The sequence below is a fragment of the Lissotriton helveticus genome, chromosome 6, assembly GCF_964261635.1.
Source record: "Lissotriton helveticus chromosome 6, aLisHel1.1, whole genome shotgun sequence".
NCBI classification, from domain to species: Eukaryota; Metazoa; Chordata; class Amphibia; order Caudata; family Salamandridae; genus Lissotriton; species Lissotriton helveticus.
Window position 1 is genome coordinate 2,103,138,190 of NC_136067.1, and position 13,153 is coordinate 2,103,151,342.

Here is a 13,153-nt window from a genome sequence, read left to right on the forward strand (position 1 = left end):
GGTGCTGTCGTCCTTGGTATCCCCTATTGCTGGAATTGGCTGTATCTCCGGGCTGGACATTACCGTTCGTGCCTTATCCTCTGTTGGGTCCTCTTCTGCCTCTGCCTGTGTTCCGGTCCCTGGGTCTGCGGGCCTGGCTCTTGAGAGGGGATCGCTGTTGCATGCAGGTTGTTCTATGCGGTTGCTGGCGTCATTCAGCAATCTCGGAGGCCTTCTACTCTTAAGTCCTACGCTAAGCATTGGGATAACTTTGCCTCTTGATGTGTGTGTCACAGGCTGTCATTGGCTTCTTTGGACCCTGCTCGGATTCTGGATTTTTTACTTTATGGTTTCCTTTTGGGCTTGGCCATTTCCACTCTCAGTGCTCAATGGGCCGCTATTCGGGCATTTCATGTCCTGCCTTTGGTTCTAATTTCTCCTTTGGTGGCTCGGCTTTTTAAGTCGCTTTCTTTGCCACGTCCCCGTCCTATCTTCTGTTCTTCTCCTTGGGACCTTCCTCTGGTATTGTGTTCCTTGCAGTCGGCTCCTTTCGAGCCTTTGGAGTCGGTGGGCCTGAAGTTCTTGACACTCGAAGTGGTGTTTCTTGTGACTATTGCATCTGCCCGGCGTATTGGTGTGCTGGGTGTCTTCCTGCGGTCTGCTCCATTTTCGGTCATTTTGTCTGATCGTGTAGTCTTGCGCCCTCATCCTGCGTTTATTCCTAAGGTGGATTCTTATTTTCACCGTTCTGCTGAAGTGGTTCTTCCAATTCTTTGTCCTGATCCTTCCTAGGTTGAGGATTGCCTTCTCCACCTGTTGGATGTGCGTCGTGCTTTGTTGGTTTATTTTTCACGCACTTCTTCCTTTTGTGAGGTTGACACTTTGTTTGTCAATTTTGGTTTGTCTCGTCTTGGCCTGAAGCCCTCCCTGTCCACTGTCAGTAGTTGGATTAAGGAGGCCATACTGTTGGCTTATGGTTCTGTTTCTGAACTTCCCCCTCTTGCTGTTCAGGGTCGGTCCGTCGGATCTGTTTCTGTTTCGTGGGCCGCTTTTAAGGGGGTGTCCATGGAGGATGTTTGCCGGGCTGCCACTTGGTCGTCCCCGCATACTTTCATGTCCCATTATCGCCTTCTTATTGGGGGTGGGGGTTCTGTTTCCTTTGCCTCTTCTGTACTGTTGGCTGGTATTCCTTGAGGTGTATGTTTCTGTGGAATATTGTACCTCTTGAATTTAAAATATGTTTCTCTGCATGATTTCTGTGGAGTGTTTTCCTTGCATGAAGCTGATTGCTTTGGTATCGGCTCATGGGTAATTACTGTGGCGAGGAAGACAGGACGAGGAGGTAATGCCCCGGTTACTCACCGGTAATCTTCATTACTCCGAGTCCATGTCTTCCTCGCCACAGTATAGTTTCCCTTCCCTCCCGGCCCTGTTGGTGGCTTCATGTCTGCGGCTTGGTTATTCAGGTCGTGTTGGTATTTCTGTATCCCTTTATGGGATTGGCTGGAGCCACTGGGGGCCATCTTGGAGGAGGGAGAGGGAGACTAGAGCGTTTTTTTGTTTTATACTTGGAGTTCTGTGTGGAGCCGGAGGCTCATGGGTAATTACTGTGGCGAGGAAGACATGGACTCGGAGTAATGAAGATTACCGGTGAGTAACCGGGGCATTTATTAAGGTCTGAATCGTGTCTGCAGTCAGCTATGGGGTTTGCAAGTGGGCTGCTGCAGGGTCGGATATCAGAAATGCAAATATACGTTTTTAGGTCAAGCTACAGCGCGCATGCGCTGCTGCAAGACCTGCTGTAATCAATAATCCAACTTTTTGCCCGACTGCTACGTACCATTGGTTCACTCGAATGTCTCTCTTCTTTGCTACCTCCTGACTCGTTGGCTTTACTGATAAACGTCACTTCCTCTAGGCTGAGGCGCACCAGTAAAGCACAGTTTCCTTACGCTTTTGTTGTTAGCTGTTGGGTGGGAGGACTTTTTAATACATTTTATTTAAACTTCCTGCCGCCGCTTGTCACTGCTTCACTACTTGTTTTTAAAGCTCTTCGTGCACTTTTAACGCTTCCAAAAGTCCGACCTGCATGACACAGTAGGAACGTTGAAGTCAGGCTACCCTCATACCGCTTGAACTGAGAAACATCCTCAACCACCGAAGTTTCTCTGCCAGTCTCACACTTGTCTGCTCCTCAACCACCGGAATTTCACTACTAGTCTCACACTTTTCTGGGAAAAGTAGGAGCATGGTCGATTCAAAGTGGACCTTTTACCTTTCCCCCTCCCCCATTCCTGTACACATGCTCCCTTGAGGGTGGACTGCATGAGTGGACCAGATACTGAAATGTAGAAATAGTCGGTTTGTTCTTTTTTGTTGTTGCACTTTTATACAGTGGGAACAAGAGCACTGTCTTCCCCTCCTTGCTATTCTGCCTGCTCCTCTTTCATGGAAGACGCAGCACCACACTACCTTTTCTGCCCTATTAAAATCCATATCGATCTTGGCCTCTCAGGTTGTGCGAGGGGCCTTTGATCGTGGTGGCAATGTTTGGCTAGAGGTGGTCTTCCACGCTGTCGTTGTGTGTGGCTGCGGTTCAAAGTAATTCAATGCGGACCTTATACCTTTTCCTCACCCCCCTTTCCTGTGCACATGCTCCCTTGAGTGTGGACTGCGGTGATTAGAGCAGATTCTGAAATTAAGGACATTTCTACTCGTTTATTTTATTTTTTCAGTTTTAGATAGCGCATACTCTACCCGAAGGTATCAAAGCGCTTTACATAAGCACCAGTTGCATTACAGACGGACACGTACTCCACAGCTCGGGCTCTCTGCACATTGATGTAATCTCGTTTCTGGCACCGCGAGAGTGCTCTTGAGATTCAATCAGAATGCTTTTGGAGTAATGGTGAGTGCAGTTACCAGAGAGAAAAATAAAGTGAAGTGCCCCACGTGCCAAATAAAGGGCATTTTTCCTGCAACAACCGCCTGGTAGAGATCTTTGCCAGATGTTCACCACTGCTTCCTTCCACCAAGGCACAGATTCCAATCCTGACCCATTACTATTGCTTGCCGTAACACTGAGGTAAGTTCCCATTATCCACACCAAGTTAGTTACTTTACTTTCGGAGCATGTCCCGTACTTTACACTGGTGAGGAAAAAACAGGCCGCGGACTATCTCATTGTGGAACATCAATGAGAGAGGCCACAACAGTCATAGTGAACCTGCCTTCAACTTTACATGACTTTGGGTCAGATGTAGGTGGCCCAATACCGGTCGGTAACGGCGGAAATTACCGAATTTTGGCCATTACCAACCGGTTTTGGGCATTTGGGATGTAGGTGGCCTAAGTTGCAAATTTGGTAATTTACCGATTCGGTATTTTAAGCAATCGGTAAATTACCGATTCCTTAAAATACCGAATCAGTAAATTACTGAATTTGCAATGTAGGGAGCACTCAAATGAGTGCTTTTCCCATTTTAGGATTCGTTATTTACCACCAACTATAAGTTGGTGGTAAATAACGAATACCTTTGAAAATGCAAATCAGTGCATTTTCAACTGTGCCATGTCACAGACATATATGCATGCCCTTAGGGCATGTATGTGTGCCACATTTGCACACAAGCACGATTCAGGGGTTCAACAGGGTGTCAAAGTGACACCCTGCCACCCTTGACTGTGTTCCCCCTTTTACCGAATCGGTATTTACCGATTCGGTAATTCCCTTTCATTCCTATGGGCCTGGAGGCCCATAGGGATGAATGGGAAATACCGAATCGGTAAATACCAATTCAGTATTTACCGAATTTTTCCAATTCGGTAAAAAATACCGAATGATTACCTACATCCAATTTACAGATTCTAAAATACTTAATCGGTAAAATTCGGTATTTTAGAATCAGTAAATCTGGATTACCTACATCTGGCCCCTAGAGTTTATGTGCGAGGTATTGTAGCTGCTAACGGAAAGGTCCGCATCTGCCTGTAAAAAATACCTTCCCACAGCTATGGATCCATTCTTTGGTCTAGCGTCTTCTCAAAAAAGGTGTTTGGTGCACTAGTGACCTTGAGCACTCTTTCTTTAGTTGTCCGCTTTCCTTCCCTCCTGTTTTTAAAGCACAGTGTTTGCTGTCGTTTCAGAGCTGTTAGAGATAGATGCGGTTCAGTTCTACTGGTTGTGCTGTTTTTATTAAATTGCTGAAACACAGCTGTGTTCACAAGTACAGAGAGACAAAACCTCATTCTACTTTCAAACACACAGGAAATTGTAGTAAGCCTTAGAAGCAAGGATGCAAAAAACCACATCTACCACTGAGTCAGCAGTCCGGGCTGTTGGTAGATGCACTCAGCTCTGCTTTACGGTAGACGGAAACCGGCATTTGCAATGCAATAGATCTTGCATTTGCAAGAGTTTAAGCTATTGGCATTGTAAAAGTGGTGCAGGCACTGCTAGCCTTGCTTCTCGTAAGCAACGATTATAAGTACAAAGTGCTTGTTTACGGACCGATTGCAGGTTTTCTAAACACATAAATAAAAGGCCTTGTCATTTACAATGCCAATAGCTCAAACTCTCGCAAATGTGAGACCTATTCCATTGCCAAATGCTTGTTTCCTTACCTGTTAGGAGCATGGAGAAAGCGCTACAGCAGGCAGAGAGAGCATGGCAAACATGTTGTGCACAGGTCTACAGGAGCAGGGTACTGGCAGTGCATACTCCGAGTCACACAAGACCTGTTCCCGTCAGCTGAAGCCCGCTGAAGAATAGGGTTTTTGCAGGAATCAAGAGGCGGAAGACAAGCCTTGAACTCGGTAGTCTCCCGCATGAATCGGGAGGGTTGGCATTTATGGGCTGAACAGACAAAATCATATAGTGCCCACCCTTCTGAGAGCACAACTGTACCTGGGTACACGGGATCTGTGCAGTCAATGCTGCAAGACAGTTCGCAGCACTTCTGGACTCCAAGGCACTGTGCATCGCAGCTGCAGTGGGTGGGAAGAGGGCGGATATTGCAGTGAATGAGTACTGCAGGGCAGCTTCCAGGTCGAGCTGTGAATTAAAATTGAGCAGGTTAAAAAGTCTGTCAGAGATACAGTATGACTAGAATCATCATGATTACAATCAGCAGCAAGTGAATTTAGTGTGATATTATTTCATTACCTCCTCCTCCTCTTCCTCGTCCCATTCCTTCCTTGATGAGCGACTGCGCCCATTCACTCACACCGCACACCACTCACTAGAGCTGCTTCCGCTTTCAATCCCTAGCAGAGGGATTTGCCCACAAACTCCTCTGAGGATGACCTGTTGTTTGTGCCCTCATCAGTTCCTCAGGGCTGCAGGGATGACTCGCGGGTGGGGGTGGGGAGGGAGGGATCGCGCAAGGAGGGTAGAGGGTTTAATTAAATAGATTTTTTTTTAACTTACCCTCGCCTCAGGTCCCCCCTCACAGTCTCCTTTTTTCTCTGCTGCTCGCAGGAGGCAGGCCGCGTCCCTCTCCTCCCCTAAGCCAATCACAATGCTCCAATGGAAGCATTGTGATTGGCTGGGACGCCGACCCCCCAGGCGTCCATGGAGAAGCCGTTTTCTTCATACAGGCAGCATGCAGCCTACATGGAGAAAATAGGAGAGTGTGTGTGAATGGTTTGGTCGGCCCTGGTGCCGACCAAACAGTCAGCGCCCACAACAGTGGGGCAGTCACTCCTCCCCTGACTGGAGCAGGACCGCCCACCCACCCGCCCCCAACCAAACCTTCTGCTTTCTCCCAGTGCGAGAAGCAGTAACATAAAATGGTATTCATTATTCCATTTTATGTTTCTGCTTCTCGCACTGCGAGAAAGCAGTGGGGCAACGCTCCTCCGCCACCTGGAGGAGCCGCCCCTGAACACCTCTCTGTCTACAGGGTGCTGAGGCCTCTCTACTGAAGTCACGGTAAGAGTATTTTATCCATTTTATTTACAATGCTCACACTATGTTGGCACTCTCCTTGTGGTTATGTTTCCTGGGACTCTATACTCACAGCGGAACGGGCGCCATATGTTTGTTGCTGGGAGCACCACTAATGTGTTTTAGTCGAATGAGCTGCCCTTTAACCTATGGACGTCCTCATCTCTTCCATAGTTCGGTAAATCCCTGAAGACCTGGTTATTTTGCTAATCAACTGGACCCTGCCAGTGCCTGGATACACTTACGGTGTTAGAAAGCGCTCTGAAAATCTACAAATGATTGATTATAAGGTTGCTGGCCACGCTGCATATCTCTGATCCTTTGAGGCGCTGCAGAGCAGAACCGACTATTGGGATTCGTTAGGTGAGGATTCGGAGGCGGTGCTGAGATCCTTGTCGGAGGCATAATCACCATTGCAGGAAGAGTCTGTCCACTCAGGGCCTTGCTCCTTCCTCAGATAGGTCCTATGTCTCTCAATAATCCCCAACCTCCAGCCCCCCTTGGGCTTCTCTGAAGTATGATGAGGAGGAGACGCGGTTTCCTGATGATTCTGCTGCTCCTAGACGGAGACCTGAAGCCCCTGGTCTCATACCGGTCTTGTAATCTTTGGCTCACTGTGAAATATGATCAGCCTACCACAAGTGGGGAATAAATGATACATTTCCAAAGAATGGAAGAAACTGGATGGGGCCTCAGTTCTGAGATTAATTGAGATATTTAATCTCTCAGCTGAAGGAGAGACCGAACTGCCTCAGTGGTTAGTGGTGGATCCTTTCTTGCTAATCCAGTGGACAAGACGTCTCTCCTTTCTGAGGATTTTGTCCTTTCAGACCCTGGGGACAAGAAGGATGAGGGTGCCCTACAGGGAACGCATGCAAGACTTTGGGCCTTATTTAGATCTTGGTGGATGGTTACTCCGCAACAACAGTGAAAGATTTCCTGTATGCCGAAATATAAATACCATAGGTTGTAATGCAGTTTATATTTCGGTGGATGGGTAACCATCACTGTTGTGGTGGAGTAACTCATCTGCCAACATATAAATCAATCCTAACAGAAGGTTCTGTCGGGTAGAATAATTTCTTTACAATTCATAACACTTTTGAAAATCAGTGATTCTTAAATCGACACTGGAGCACATATGAAGTGACAATGTGGTTGGCAGTATCAAAAGGATTTTTACTTTTTCTTTTTGAAACTTTTCTTTTTTGAATTTTTTAAATGACACCACAAAACTTCATATAACACAGGCTGTCTTGTAGTTCATTAAATGAAATGGCGCAGGTGACAAATATTTACAGTGACTAAAAAGTACCCAAGTGACCAAGAGTGACTATGTGTATTATACATGAAAGTGAAAAAACAATACGTTGATGATACATTTAGGGAAGGGATTTGAAGTAAATCCAAACACAGTATCCTTTACATATCTCTAGCCCAAGCAGTGATTGCTTAATAATTTGAGAGCAGCGAGACCTATGGGTATATTGGACAATTATAACCACCAACGTTTCGACCCTGACAGAAACATAATTAAGGGATTGTCATGGCGGGTCTTCTTCAGGACAGCGGACGCAAACAGACAGCCAAATCCAAATGTGTGTATGGATTCTGTGATGGAGTCAAATGATGATTGCTTGGCTAATCAGTAATTTAGGTAGGAAGTCCTTACGGTGGGCCCTGTGCTGGATGATTCTGGCTTAATGTCTTGGGAATAAGGGAGTAGTGGTGTAAAAGGTAAAAAACAATGCAAAAAGAAAAAGTAAAAATCTTTTCAATACCTTCAACCACATTATCCCTTCATATGTGTTACAGTGTCGGCTTAAGAATCACTGATTTTCAAAAGTGTTATGAACTGTAAATAAATTGTTATACCTGACAGAACCTTCTGTGAAGTATGAAATATATGCCCAGGTTCTGAGGGATACTGGGTTACCCCTTTGCTTTCATATAATATAAGATATAAATCAGGCTCTAGGTCTTGCTTTAAGGACACAGATTTATGGGGTAGATGCTTTCCAGTCCTTAGTCAGGGATTTCCAGTCTCTCTCCTCCTGTATTCAAGTAGGTGGTGTAGGAAGCTGGATGTGTATATACTATATCACAGTAAGGTATAGTGTGAACAGTAGAGTGGATCCCCAAAGGTAGTCAGAGGTTAAAATTGATGGTACCTTACTCTCTATTAGTGGTAGTGTGGGCGAGCAGTGAGGCCTTATCTGAGGGTAGTGCTAAGCATTTATTGCACAACTTAGGCAAGAAATGATTTGACACACTCAAGGACTGAACTCTGACCGATTGGTTTGTATAAAACTGTTATTGAGTTATCTTTATTTTCTAGAATCAACCCAGGCACAGGTAAATATAGAAATACTTTGCAAGCATATGCAGTTTAAATAGAGTTTAAATGCAGTGAATTATTTACAGGAGAATGACTGGTCCTTCGCTCACTCTACCACTGGATTCAAGATAGCCTGGCTGATGAGGATTATGAATCTGAAACCGGTCCCAGGATGCTTGTTTACGGTCCAGGGAAGACATGGCTTGGCAGTTCGGGCTGGACTGTTCCCATGAGGCACAGGGCCAGACTGATTTGCATATGGCCATGTCTGAACTGGGGTGGTGGAGTGAGCTAAAGAATGGTGATGGATTAAACCCAGATCAGTTGGCTGGGGGTGAGTGTTTGATTTGCTCAAACGCTCAGTCCATCATCCCCTTTGGTATCGCTTTGTTCGCCCTAAATTGGCAGGGTATGCTCAGACGTGGGTCCCTTGCTCACTCTACCACTGCATTCAAGATAGCTTGGCTGATGAGGATTATGAATCCGAAACCCGTCCCAGGATGCTTGTTTCGGGTCCAGGGAAGACATGGCTTGGCAGTTCGGGCTGGACTGTTTCCATGAGGCACAGGGTCAGACTAATTTGCATATGGCCATGTCTGAAGTGGGGTGGCGGAGTGAGCTAAAGAATGGTGATGGATTAAACCCAGATCAGTTGACTGGGGGTGAGAGTTTGATTTGCTCAAACGCTCCGTCGATCAGCCCCTTTGTTATCACTTAAGAATTGACTTTGACACTGTAGGGGTACAGGGTTCATGCACCTACACCCTCATCACTGGTATAGTCTAGAGGGTTTGCTTACCTATGCCATGGTAAAGGGTAGTAGCCATGGCAGACAGGGATGGGTGCCATGTCGGCTCTTCACTTTCTTCTGCACCAAAACATGCAGCCTGCAAAGTCAGTGTGTGTGTACAGATACAGGGCCTCTAAGGGTGGCACAATAAGTGCTGCAGCCCTTAAAGGCCTTCCCTGGACATGGTACCCTTGGTACCTAGGGTACCTTTTACAAGGGGCTTACATGTGGCCAGAGACTTGCAGATTGGTTTTTGCAACAGTACAGTTTTACAGAGCGAACATAGGCCCTGGGTACCTGGCTGGAAGGAACCCAGGGCACACTCAGTCAAAGTACATTCAACATTAGGTAAAAAGTGTGGGCACTTTCCTACTGGTGGGGATTTTTTACATTTTCTGGGAAGAAGGGTGATTCAGGGCTTGTTTTTGTCAGATGGCATGTTTTACAACCTGAGAGCTTCAGCTATTGTTTGTGCAAGCTCAGCTGCTGCTCTACGTCATTTACGCCTCATCTACTAGAAGGTAGAAGGAGCCCAAAAAGAGTTGTCTTCTGAGAATGGCCATTTTGGATAATAAGCTCTTTGATGAGGAGCTTGGTGAAGTTCTGTACAAATCTTTTAGAGCCAGAAGGATAGCCAGCCTTTCTGCCAAAAACAGGCGTCTAGGGCAAGGGCAGGAAGAGGTTTGATCATTACAAGGGAAAGAAGGTCAATGTCTACAGGCTAAGGTGCCCCTCCACCCTAAAAGGAGTCAATACGGCTCCTCCTATCATCAGTCAGCTGATAAAAGAATCACAAAACAGAGCTCCTGACTATTCTGGGACCTTTACAAGTGCAAGAGGAGGCCATCTGCAACTTTTCTTTTAGACTTGGAGAAACTTCATTTTAGACAAATGGGATCCTTGGATTACTTCTCACAAATACTACATATAAGTTCCTCTACATTTACCAGAACCACGTTTTGCTCAGATCTACTGGACAAAACACAGGATAGAAGTGGAGGTCCAGTGGGACAGTATCCACCTCCTACCGACCAAGGCAGCCATTTGTCCGGTGCCCCTGGAGGAGAGGGGCCTGGGATGCTACTCCGGAGTTGTCCTTGTTCACAAGGCCCCAGGGGACTTCAGAATGATCTTAGATTTGAGGTTTCCTGAATTCTTTTATTCCCACCACACATTTCAATATGAACACTCTGCAGCAGCAGGCCCTTCATCTTTTACCCAAAGCAGATTGTCTTACAAAGATCAACTTACAAGATGCCGACATTCATGCCCGATAGTGGTGCCCCGGCAGAGACGACACCCGCCGCTTGTCACTTTCACCATCCACTCACGCACTACTGACCCATGTAACACACTCAATACCCTGTTATCATCAGCATCTTTAGGGGCCCTGGAAGCCCACAATAGTGCATATTTTTACTACCATTGGTGATATTGTTACTGTACAAGTTCCATTTTTCAGGAAAACAACATTTCAGTTGGCACACAAGTACTTTGCTGTACCTTATGCAGTGTTCTGAAAAGCAAAAAACGTTGGTGTCTGGTGGGTAGAGGGCAGATGGAAGATGTCCCTGCAGCATAAGAATGAGAAGCCACTCTCTGCAGCTGCAAGCGCTACAAATGTAAAGGCACAAGATGAGAGCTATGTGTGTGCCATGATATCAAGTGTAGTTGTTTGGAAACAATCTGACTTTGCCCAAGCCTAGGTAGGTGGGCGAGCCAATACTGCAGAGAGGCTGCACTCTCTGTGCCACTCTCTATGGAGAGCTCCTTCCACTTAGTGAAGCCTCCTTACATAGCCAAAGGGCCTACTATGTACAGTTAGGTATGTTAATAATATTTGCCTTTACATTAAAATCACTAGAAAGTCACTATTCACTAGAGGCCTTTAGATGTGACTTATGTGGTTTCAAAATTAAATTATTAGGGAATAGAATATTGTAATTTTTCAGACCAAGAACTTTGTTCTACAGTAAGTACTTTTTAAGATAGCAATTTTCTAAGTTTTCAAAATTAATTACTTTTGTGTGCAATTACGCACAGTTGAAATCAATGGGAAGAAATAAGAAATTGCATATGAAATCACATAGTTCGATTGCAAGGTTCATCTTTGGGATTTAGGTAAGTAGCAAGGCAAGACCGAATGTTCCATGGGCAGATTCTCGGGAGCAACCCGAATTTGGCCGGGAGCAGGGTGCTGAGGTCGTTGGTAGCAGGTGTGCTACGACAAAGGGGGCAACTTGAGTATGCACGGTACAAAGAGATTTAAACTTAATTCAGAGGGGTCCCACTCGAGGTAGCAGGTTGCAAGTGCCTCAGGACCACAGGGGCACAGCTGAATTGTCATTACTAAGACCAGTTTGGCCAGGTGCAGAGCAGGTAAGTAAGCCGGGAGGTGCCCATGTAGATGTTCTTGCGGTCAGGAGGAGGCAGGTAGTAGAGGCAATTCCAGGACAGCTGGGCCACTCACAAAGTGGGTCTCGGGGGGTCTCGATGTCTCTCAACATATGCTTACTTCCTGGGCAGTTGGAGTGTGGATTGGACTCTTCATCTCAGTAATGTAATGTGGCATTTATATAGCACAACTTTCACTCCAAGGAGCATCTTGGCCAGTGGCGGTGCGTCCATTAGGGCGCTCGGCGTCTCTGAACTTAAGTAAACTCTCAGTTTACTTAAGTTCAGAGACACCGAGGGAGCACTGACAATGCATGTCAGTCAGCATGACGTGGGACCGCCCACCCCTTTCAGAGTCTGAAGGGGGTGCACGGTCTGGCGTCATGTTGACTGACAGGCATTGTCAGACCAGGGGCAGGCAGCACCACAAGCGCGCATGACTGGGGAAGGTGAGCACATTTTTCGCCTGTGCCCAGTCATGCGTACTTGCATCTGCTCATTATGCATGCCCATTACGAGAGCCAGGATGGTCTCCTAATGGGTAGGCAGGCAGCGAGCCTCATCTACGGCCGCGGCCGCCGCCGCCAAAGCAAAAACGGACTCGCATTTAGGGTGGAAAAGCGCTAAGCGGCAAACACAGAAGCCGCGACCTGTTGTGCGGTGGAGGTTAGAGGGGGTGGGGGGCCCATAGACCCAATGACCCAGGACCCAGCGCACTGACCCAGCGCACTGACCCAGAGTATAGCGCGTGAAGCGCTAAGAAGATCTTGAGGGCTGAATAATACCGTGGCAGCCAGAAAAGGACCGCATGGAGAGGAGTCCATCAAGTGTACCTAATTGAAAGGTGGTTGGCGGCAGAAGAATAAGCATTTATGCCCAGGAGAGGAGAACACAGCCACTGAAGTCTGTAGTGGTGCCTGGAATTTGAGTGGTGAGGTGAGGAATGAGTGCGGGCTTACAGAAACAGAGGTAAGTGAAAGGGGCAATTCTTAACCCGATTGTTTTTCTTTAATTAAACAATCAAGTGAAGTTAACCGGGGGCGAGGGCAGCTGCACACCCATTAAGCTGCAGAAGTCTCCCAGGGGGAAAAAAACGCCCTTGCATCCCTTGAGCAGCGAAGAAGAATTCAAAAGTAAAGGCAATGGCCTTAGGGAAAACCAAACCTCGTAAGGTCCTGAAAAAGTCTAAAAAATCAGGAAATAAATCCGGAACGGTAGATGTAATTGACGTATCGAAAAGCCTGGACGACGCAAACAAAGATATGGCAACACCAACCGGTAGTAGAGTAATGGCTAATGGAGCAATTTCACTCCCGAGCTCAACTCCACAGCCAGCGCCTGCATCTTCTAAGTCAGCTGGCGCAAAAGGGGGGTCGGCGGTATCAAAATCCATTAAGGACTTCATCGGCAAACATTTTAAAGGGAAAGAGACGGCAAGTAAGGAGACAAGTGTATTAGAGACTCCGCAAACCATCGAAGATTCAGCAGCTTCTAGCACGGAAGCTTTAAACCAGTTTGACTTCAATATCGCTGAGATACCATTGGAACCCCGACTGTCTTCCTCGCCAAGGATGCGTCAGTCGCTATTCACCCAGGACATAGGAGCAGATGCGGTGAATGAAGACAACCCCTTGGGTGAAGGGAACTCTGCTGAGAGGGAATCCAGTTTTAATGGACACCAAAGAGATGTAAACTCAAATGTTGT